We start from the raw sequence: 11,142 nt of genomic DNA, 5'->3' as shown, positions 1-11,142 counted from the left end.
AGAAAGAGAGGAAAAAAGTGCTTACTGACGGCAAGCGCGTCAGTCTGCACAACCAACCGGTCGTACTCCTTTTGCTCTGCGTCTAGGAGGGCGATCCGGTCTTCGGCTGCTTTCCGCGCCCCGCTATGCTCCTCCAGCTCTGCCTGCAGCACCGAGGTGGAGTCGGAGAACTCCTTGAGGGTCTCATCCAGCTTGGCTTCGGCTGCGGCTTTGGCCTCCTTCATCTCGCGGTCATGCCGGAGCTCAGCCTGTACCAGCTCCTCCTTCAGCTTCGCGGAGTTAACCTCTTGGGCGTCCAGAGCTTTGCGATGCGTGTGCACGAGCTGCTTTTCAGCTGGTATCCGGAAAAGAAATGTTAGCAAAAAGATAACCGGTAGGATGCAGAGAGACAATTCAACCGGGAAAGAAGTTATACCTTGAAGGTTGGAGAGCTGAGTTTTGAGGGCCTCGATGGAGGCTTCCGGAACAGCTGTTATGCAAAGAATTTATAAGTAATGGAGGGAAAAGACAACAAGTAAAAGAAGCCGGAAGGCAAAGGGGTCGAACCTTGGCAGTGGCTGTGGGCCTCAGCAAGATCCCGGTGCTCCCACAGAAGCTCCTCAAAGAGGCGCTTCCGGGCATCCGCCGTGTTCTGTTCAAGTTAAAGAAGAATCCGGTAAGAAAGATGCCACGCTCTCAACCCGAAACTCGGGGACTGGTTATGCCGGTTTTTTGGTGTTTCTAAGGAAGTTTCGCGCTAAAAACTGCGTTCTCAACCCGAAACTCGGGGACTGGGAGGATATATACATAATCTTTAAAGAATGAAAACCGGCAAGAATTCAATGAACTTTAAAGTGTTGTTCAGCTTACCACAACATTAATGTTGGCGTCGTGCCACGCGTTCTCAAATTCTTTGACCGCGCGCCGCAGACGGCTGAAATGTTGTCCAGTGCTCCGGGGGCCGGCAGGATCGACCAGCGGCAGCTTGTCCTTCCCCAGGCCGCGTGTCGCTGGGGACACATCCGCCTGATTCCACTTCTCAGCGTAATCAAGAAGGTGCCCTAGGTCAGCTCCTCCGCGAGTAAGCTCGGTGATCCGGCCCAGCTGAGCTGAAGCCGTTTCCCCGGCCACAATAGCGGCGCGGCCAGAGTGCAGCACGAGGGACTGCGGGCCGGAGGAGAAAGAGTTGGCAGCGGTAGCTTCTGGCTTGGAGAGCTTGATGCCCCCCGAAGCTGTAGGCTTGGCCGCTGCGGGCGCTTGGCTTGGTGGCGGCGTTGGCTTCACTGCGGCTGGATCGCCGGTAGAGGAAGCCGGTGGAGGTGCCGGTGCGGTTTTGGGTGGCGCAGGAGCTTCTGTGGCATCCTTTGCCGGAGTAGAAGTTGCCGGAGCAGAAAGCTCCGACATGGTCTTGGAGGGAGAGGAGGTAGTGTCCTTCTTTTTCTTCTTCTTCGGGGCGGGGGGAACCGGAGGTTCCGCCGTCCCGGCAGCTTCACTATCGGCGCCGGTATCTTGAGTCTCTGGAGGGGAGACATGGTCCTCCTCCGCGCGGTGGTCTGAAGGTGTAGGGGCCGCGCGCCCCGCACTTGTGGTGCCTCCCAGAGGGGAGGCAGAAAGGTTGTCGGCACCGGATGGTGCCGGGCTCGGTTGAGGAGTTGAGGTCCTCGCGGTTACCTCAGAGCTCTCCGGCCTCATACCGGAAGCGCTCTTGGAGACCTTGAGCGCAGGACTAAAGAAGATAGAAAAAAGGAAAGAGTTGGAAAAGGCAACTGGGAAAAGAAGTTTGCTGAATAAAAGCAAGGAAGAAAGTGAAAACCTACCCGGAAGAAACCGGCATCTCCCGCTTCCGGTATTGCTTTTTGGAGACTACCTTCCCGCCGACAACTTCCTGCCGGGCGCGCTTGGCAGGAGGAGCCTCGCTGGAACCGGCTTCAGGTGCCGGCGCCTTCTTCTTCTTGCCCTGGGAGATGAGTTTCTCCAGGAACTCATGGCCGACCTCGGCCTGAAGCGGTACAGCATGCTCCACAACCTGTGGGTTGGCACTAGCTGAGGGAGCATCTACAGAAAAACATTATATGAGGAAGCGAAAAGAATAGAATACCTCAAGTATAGTGACCTCATCATCAGAATCGGAGTCCTTGGTTGAGAAGTTACCGGGGCGCGAGGCGTGAGTGCCGCCCATCTTGAGCACGGTCTAGGGCACGTAGGGATTCGGGTCCACCGTGTCCAGATCCCGCTTCCGGCAGGGGCCTCGCTGCTCCGCTGCGATGCGAGGAAAGTGCTCCTTTGCCTGAAAAAGAATGGAAAGACAGTTAGCTACACATTAAAAGCTACCGGCAAAACAATCCGGATTGCATAATCTCTTACGTCATCAGTTGGAGGGTTGGTGGAGCTGAGAGGAAGGAAGCCCCACTCCCAATCCATCGGCATGGCGGTTTGGCAAATCTGCCTAGCCTTGAGAACTATATCCTCCTTGCTTAAAGGGAGGCCGGTGATCTTGGTGGGGTCGCGAGGACCGTACATCTCTCTTATCTTATGAGCCCGGCGCTGGAGGGGAAGCACCCGGCGTGAAATGAAGGTGCGGATGATGTCGTCGGAGCAGATGTCTGAGTCCCTCCTCAGCTGCTCCATGAAGCGAACAATCCGGTTGGTTTCAATATGCCTGTTCCCCGGATTGTAGCCCCAGTTGGCCTTCGTCGGCGTCCCCGGATTGAAAGCCGGCAGATTAATGAAATATGTGGCGTCTTTATTCTTCACATAAAAGAAGGTCTGTTGCCATGCCCGGCATGACTCCAGACCGGAGAATTTGAAGAAAGGGCTCCCTTGACGGGAGCCGATGATGCAAGACCCGCATTGAACGGGGGGCTTGGGATTAGGAATCTCCTTGCCCTGGACGGAGTTGATCCGGAGGGCAAAGAAGCGAGCAAAGGTTTCGCGAGTGGGGCGGAGACCTACGTAGCCCTCCATGAAGGAAACGTAACAAGAAAGATAGAAGATGGCATTGCCAGGAAGATGGTAAGGTTGAAGTTGGTAAAAATCCAGAAACTGGCGAAAGAAGTCGGAAGCAGGAAGGCCGAAGCCGCGCTCAAAATGAGCAAGGAAAACGACGAACTCACTGGGTTCAAGCACCGGTTCTATCTCGTCGCGCGGAAGCCGGCAGGATACTTCCGCCGGTATCCTCCGGGAACGGTACAACCAATCGATTTCGGCTTGTGTCACGTCTGAGCCCTTCCAGGTTCCGCGGGTGATACCGGATAGATCCACTCCGGAACCTTGGCCAGAGCTGCTGGCCTCCTGACCTCTTCCGGTGTCAGTTTCCATCCGGGCGAGTTCAACCGAAAGCCTGTCGGAAGCTTCGCTTTGGTGGCTACTGGAGGATGATTCGGAAAGATAATCTTCGCTAGACATACGAGTCTAAAAGACACCGGACTCTACCCAAAAACCGATTTCCCAAGATCTAGCCTTGCGCGAAGATCTACAAGTAAGAGAAAAACCATGGGAAAAAGAGAAAGTAAATCCCCAACCGGCCAAGAACGGGAAAGCAAAAAAGGAGAGAGCAAAGAGGCATTAAGGCTAACCTGAGGCGGCGCGAGGTGTTGAGGTCAACGGTCGCCGGAGATGCGGCGAACTTAAAGTCACCGACGAGGGTCACCGAGGAGCGCCCAAAGCAGCAACGACGAAGACGCTGCAGAGGGTCTCTGCGGGGCGAGCTTGACGAAGTGGCTGAGGGAGATCGCCGGAGGAAGGAACCCTGGCGACGAACGGCAGTGGCGAAGGCGCAAGGGGGCAAAGAGCTTTGAGTGCGCGAGGGAGTTGTGAATGCGGAGAAAGGGAGAAGAAGGAACCGCACCCCCTTAAATAGGAAGAAGAAGTAGTGGGCTGGCAACCATTGGGCCGCGGCGGTTCGGTTCGTGGGCCGCCACGTGGCACGATGACACACGCGCGAAAAACGGAATGCCGCAGGGAGGCCACACGGATCCGGAATGGCAGCGAGGATCCGGTGCGGCGCCATAAATGCTAGCGCAGAAGCCGAAGGGAAGTGACCCCTGGCACTGACGCGTCAGAAACAGTGCGCATGTCTCTGACAGGCACTGTACCCGAGAAATTCTCGACTTCACCGAGGAGGAGTTTAATGTCATGGATACCAGAACAATCCGGAAAGGAAAAAAGAGAAAGTTTGGCAGAGGTGCCGAAAGAATCGAACAGCGTGCCGGAAGGATTAAACCGGTATCTTGTATAATGGGAACCTGGCATGGTCCGTCGGAAAAGATCCACCGGACTATACCAGCTTCGGGGACTAATGTTGGGGGGATGACCCCCGGTATGCCAAAGGCATGCCAAACCGGATGGTTTGAGCCATCAAGATACCGGTTAAAGTTTATAAAGGACTGAGAAACTGAGCCCTTGGCCAAGTAAATCTTACCGGTATCCCCAAGAAGGGCATACCGGAATAAGCTAAGAAGACACCGGACTGCCGGTAAGATGTGCACTATAGCACGTCGGCAAGACTGGTCAAAGATTCTCTCAAGAGCTAGAGGACAAGGATGAGCTAAGCAAAGTAGCTTTAAACGAAGCCTTGACGCCAAAACAGGAAGGTGACGCTGAAAGCATCCGGAGGACGTCAGCCTCCCTGATTAAAGAGGATACCGGCGTCACTAGTGATTAAAGTAGCTTTGTAATACTTCGGTTAATATGGTTAATTCGGTTCGGTTTATTTGGTTATACGGTAAATACGGTTTCAATACTTCGGTTAATACAGTTACGTATAAAAATACGATTCAGTTTCGGTAATAACTATTAAACTTCGGTTCGGTTTCGGTAATAACCAAACTAACCAAAGTTGACGCGAATTTTGGAGTGAAAAGTAACTTTTATGACCATATATTTCATTTTCTGTATTTTGTATGATCGTACTAAAGATTTTGCAAGAGAGCAAAACAAAGAAGAAAGAAAATTCGAACAAACTAAAATATGGATGTATTTTGTATGGCCGTACGAAAGGTTTTGCCAAAGAGAGAAAGAAAAATAAATAAAAATAGGCCATCTAATATATGCGACTCGAACTAGCAACCTGTGGTTACCGGGCACTAACCAGACGGACAAACAAAAGACCTGACCCCCAAACCACCTTACGTGTAGACTTTTCAGTTTAGGTGCTATATTAAGGCTACGTTTGTAGCTGGGCTAGACGAGATTTTATGTTGCTCTGTGTGTTCGGTTTCTTTCGGTTTAACCACGGTTTTTCGGTTAAAAACTGAATTAACCGAAGTTCTTTCGGTTTGGTGTTTTACTAACTGAAACCTAACCATAAAACCATAAAAACTGAAATTTGGTTTCGGTTAGGTTTTTTTCGGTTCGGTTTTCGGTTTCAGTTCGGTTATGCACAGCTGGAGTAGTTTGTCTGTTCAAAGATGCCATTAGGGTTTCCTAGTGTTTCTTCCCCTGTAAGCCACCCTCTCCCCTATATAAGGAGAGGGGGCACACCCCATCGCGGGCATGCTATACTGTGTGAGACTTTGTATCCAGAAACCTGTAATAAGTTGAGATCAATGAAGAGAGAGAGATCTAGAGCTGAGTTCATACTTGTGTTCTTCATCTTCTACCTCTGGCCAAGGCCAAGTTCGTAGGAGATCCATCCCATTCTTACCAAAAACCCTCACCCGAATCCTCTAGCGCCCATTCGGCCCCAACTTAAGCCATCCTATGGCATCTGTCTGTTCACCACGACGACATACACCTCATATGGCTAAGTGTGGTGCTTGTAATTGTCCCATCTTGTACCCTCTTGGTCTCTTTTGCTCCCTTTTTCCATGATTGCCTATAACACCTAAATAGACGTCAAATACAAGGAAACATAATAAAATCCTACTAAAACTACTAAATATGCGAAGCTCATATGGAAATGAACAAGAACTCGTAAGTATGCAAAATAGGCACATGTGTATCTAGTCGGAGCATGAAATGAGTGAAAATATGAGTAATAGTATACTCAAAACCTCAATAAAATAGTGCTAAATTTTGAGCTATCAAGGACGCAGCTGGCTCATGGGTCCCACATGTCATCCTCTCCGAACGATAAACCTTGATTTCGGCTACTTGGTTTTTTTCTTTGGATCCCCTGCCGTCTTGTTAACATTGAGGACGCTACTCGCATAATGGGTCCCACATGTAGCCCTCTCTCGAACGATAATTGTTTCCTTTCTTGGATTTTTTTTTACTGCTGGCTGATGGGTCCCCGATGTCCGCCTCTATGTACAAGAAACGTGTGATATCTCTATAATATTTAACCCGAGATATTGCGGATACTTGCCTTTTTCGATCCCTTCCATTTGAATTTACCTTTTAAACTTTGAGGGATGATGTTGACTGATGGCGTGTATTTCACACGTTCGTTGGGCAACCCCAAGAGGAAGGTATGATGCGCACAGCAGCAAGTTTTCCCTCAGAAAGAAACCAAGGTTGATCGAACCAGGAGGAGCCAAGAAGCACGTTGAAGGTTGATGGCGACGGGATGTAGTGCGGCGCAACACCAGAGATTCCGGCGCCAACGTGGAACCTGCACAACACAACCAAAGTACTTTGCCCCAACGAAACAGATGAGGTTGTCAATCTCACCGGCTTGTTGTAACAAAGGATTAACCGTATTGTGTGGAAGATGATTGTTTGCAAGAAAACGATAAAAACAAGTATTGCGAGCAGATTTGTATTTCAGTATTAAAGAATGGACCGGGGTCCACAGTTCACTAGAGGTGTCTCTCCCATAAGATAAAAGCATGTTGGGTGAACAAATTACAGTCGGGCAATTGACAAATAGAGAGAGCATAACAATGCACATACATGTCATGATAAGTATAGTGAGATTTAATTGGGCATTACGACAAAGTACATAGACCGCCATCCAACTCGCATCTATGCCTAAAAAGTCCACCTCAGGTTATCGTCCGAACCCCTCCAAGTATTAAGTTGCAAAGCAACAGACAATTGCATTAAGTATGGTGCGTAATGTAATCAATAACTACATCCTCGGACATAGCATCAATGTTTTATCCTTAGTGGCAACAAGCACAACACAACCTTAGAACTTTCTCACATCGTCCCGTGTGTCAATGCGGGCATGAACCCACTATCGAGCATAAATACTCCCTCTTGGAGTTACTAGCATCAACTTGGCCGGAGCCTCTACTAATAACGGAGAGCATGCAAGATCATAAACAACACATATGCAATAACTTGATAATTAACATAACATGGTATTCTCTATCCATCGGATCCCGACAAACACAACATAGAGTATTACGGATAGATGATCTTGATCATGTTAGGCAGCTCACAAGATCCAACAATGAAGCACAATGAGGAGAAGACAACCATCTAGCTACCGCTATGGACCTATAGTCCGGGGGTGAACTACTCACTCATCACTCCGGAGGCGACCATGGCGGTGTAGAGTCCTCCGGGAGATGAATCCCCTCTCCGGCAGGGTGCCGGAGGAGATCCCAGAATCCCCCGAGATGGGATTGGCGGCGGCGGCGTCTCTGGAAGGTTTTCCGTATCGTGGTTTTTCGCATCAGGGGTTTCGCGACGGAGGCTTTAAGTAGGCGGAAGGGCAGAGTCGGGGGGCTGACGAGGGGCCCACACCACAGGGCGGCACGGGCCCCTCCTTGGCCGCGCCGGCTTGTGTTCTGGTCACCTCGTGGCCCCACTTCGTATGCTCTTCGGTCTTCTGGAAGGTTCGTGGCAAAATAGGCCCCTGGGTCTTGATTTCGTCCAATTCCGAGAATATTTCGTTACTAGGATTTCTGAAACCAAAAACAGCAGGAAACGAAGCAATCGGCACTTCGGCATCTTGTTAATAGGTTAGTTCCGGAAAATGCACGAATATGACATAAAGTGTGCATAAAACATGTAGGTATCATCAATAATATGGCATGGATCATAAGAAATTATCGATACGTCGGAGACGTATCAAGCATCCCCAAGCTTAGTTCGCTCGTCCCGAGCGAGTAAAACGATAACAAAGATAATTTCTCGAAGTGACATGCCATCATAACCTTGATCATACTATTTGTAAACATATGTAATGAATGCAGCGATCAATACAATGGTAATGACATGAGTAAACAAGTGAATCATAAAGCAAAGACTTTTCATGAATAGTACTTCAAGACAAGCATCAATAAGTCTTGCATAAGAGTTAACTCATAAATCAATAAATCAAAGTAAAGGTATTGAAGCAACACAAAGGAAGATTAAGTTTCAGCGGTTGCTTTCAACTTGTAACATGTATATCTCATGGATAATTGTCAACATAGAGTAATATAACAAGTACAATATGCAAGTATGTAGGAATCAATGCATAGTTCACACAAGTGTTTGCTTCTTGAGGTGGAGAGAGATAGGTGAACTGACTCAACATAAAAGTAAAGAGAATGGTCCTTCAAAGAGGAAAGCATCGATTGCTATATTTGTGCTAGAGCTTTTATTTTGAAAACATGAAACAATTTTGTCAACGGTAGTAATAAAGCATATGAGTTATGTAAATTATATCTTACAAGTTGCAAGTCTCATGCATAGTATACTAATAGTGCCCGCACCTTGTCCTAATTAGCTTGGACTACCGGATCTTTGCAATGCACATGTTTTAACCAAGTGTCACAATGGGGTACCTCCATGCCGCTTGTACAAAGGTCTAAGGAGAAAGCTCGCATTTTGGATTTCTCGCTTTTGATTATTCTCAACTTAGACATCCATACCGGGACAACATGGACAACAGATAATGGACTCCTCTTTAATGCATAAGCATGTGGCAACAATTATTATTCTCATATGAGATTGAGGATATATGTCCAAAACTGAAACTTCCACCATGAATCATGGCTTTAGTTAGCGGCCCAATGTTCTTCTCTAACAATATGCATGCTCCAACCATTAAGGTGGTAGATCTCTCTTACTTCAGACAAGACGGACATGCCTAGCAACTCACATGATATTCAACAAAGAATAGTTGATGGCGTCCCCGAAGCATGGTTATCGCACAACAAGCAACTTAATAAGAGATAAAGTGCATAAGTACATATTCAATACCACAATAGTTTTTAAGCTATTTGTCCCATGAGCTATATATTGCAAAGGTGAATGATGGAATTTTAAAGGTAGCACTCAAGCAATTTACTTTGGAATGGCGGATAAATACCATGTAGTAGGTAGGTATGGTGGACACAAATGGCATAGTGGTTGGCTCAAGGATTTTGGATGCATGAGAAGTATTCCCTCTCGATACAAGGTTTAGGCTAGCAAGGTTATTTGAAACAAACACAAGGATGAACGGTGCAGCAAAACTCACATAAAAGACATATTGTAAACATTATAAGACTCTACACCGTCTTCCTTGTTGTTCAAAACTCAATACTAGATATTATCTAGACTCTAGAGAAACCAAATATGCAAACCAAATTAGCAAGCTCTAAGTATTTCTTCATTAATGGGTGCAAAGTATATGATGCAAGAGCTTAAACATGAGCACAACAACTGCCAAGTATCAAATTACCCAAGACATTTTAGAATTACTACATGTAGCATTTTCCAATTCCAACCATATAACAATTTAACGAAGAAGAAACTTCGCCATGAATACTATGAGTAGAGCCTAAGGACATACTTGTCCATATGCTACAGCGGAGCGTGTCTCTCTCCCATAAAGTGAATGCTAGGATCCATTTTATTCAAACAAAACAAAAACAAAAAACAAACCGACGCTCCAAGCAAAGTGCATAAGATGTGACGGAATAAAAATATAGTTTCAGGGAAGGAACCTGATAATGTTGTCGATGAAGAAGGGGATGCCTTGGGCATCCCCAAGCTTAGACGCTTGAGTCTTCTTAGAATATGCAGGGGTGAACCACGGGGCATCCCCAAGCTTAGAGCTTTCACTCTCCTTGATCATATTGCATCATACTCCTCTCTTGATCCTTGAAAACTTCCTCCACACCAAACTCGAAACAACTCATTAGAGGGTTAGTGCATAATAAAAATTCACATGTTCAGAGGTGACACAATCATTCTTAACACTTCTGGACATTGCATAAAGCTACTGGATATTAATGGATCAAAGAAATTCATCCAACATAGCAAAAGAGGCAATGCGAAATAAAAGGCAGAATCTGTCAAAACAGAACAGTCCGTAAAGATGGATTTTATTAGGCCACCAGACTTGCTCAAATGAAAATGCTCAAATTGAATGAAAGTTGCGTACATATCTGAGGATCATGCACGTAAATTGGCTTAATTTTCTGAGCTACCTACAGGGAGGTAGACCCAGATTCGTGACAGCAAAGAAATCTGAAACTGCGCAGTAATCCAAATCTAGTACTTACTTTACTATCAAAGACTTTACTTGGCACAACAAAACTCAAAACTAAGATAAGGAGAGGTTGCTACAGTAGTAAACAACTTCCAAGACACAAATATAAAACAAAAATACTGTAGTAAAAACATGGGTTGTCTCCCATAAGCGCTTTTCTTTAACGCCTTTCAGCTAGGCGCAGAAAGTGTAACTCAAGTAACATCAAGAGACGAAGCATCAACATAATAATTTGTTCTAATAATAGAATCATAAGGTAACTTCATTCTCTTTCTAGGTAAGTGTTCCATACCTTTCTTGAGAGGAAATTGATATTTAATATTACCTTCCTTCATATCAATAGTAGCACCAACGGTTCGAAGAAAAGGTCTTCCCAATATAATGGGGCAAGATGCATTGCATTCAATATCCAAGACAACCAAATCAACGGGGACAAGGTTATTGTTAACCATAATATGAACATTATCAACTTTCCCCAAAGGTTTCTTTTTAGCATTATCAGCGAGATTAACATCCAGATAACAATTTTTCAATGGTGGCAAGTCAAGCATATCATAGACTTTCTTAGGCATAACAGAAATACTTGCACCAAGATCACATAAAGCATTACAATCAAAATCTTTGACCCTCATTTTAATGATGGGCTCCCAACCATCCTCTAGCTTTCTAGGAATAGAAGTTTCAAGTTTTAGTTTCTCTTCTCTAGCTTTTATGAGAGCATTTGTAATATGTTTTGTGAAAGCCAAGTTTATAGCACTAGCATTAGGACTCTTAGCAAGTTTTTGTAAGAACTTTATAACTTCAGA

The sequence above is a fragment of the Lolium rigidum genome, chromosome 4, assembly GCF_022539505.1.
Source record: "Lolium rigidum isolate FL_2022 chromosome 4, APGP_CSIRO_Lrig_0.1, whole genome shotgun sequence".
In the NCBI taxonomy this organism is placed as follows: domain Eukaryota; kingdom Viridiplantae; phylum Streptophyta; class Magnoliopsida; order Poales; family Poaceae; genus Lolium; species Lolium rigidum.
The sequence above is the reverse complement of the archived record's forward strand: the minus strand, read 5'-3'. Positions refer to the sequence as shown.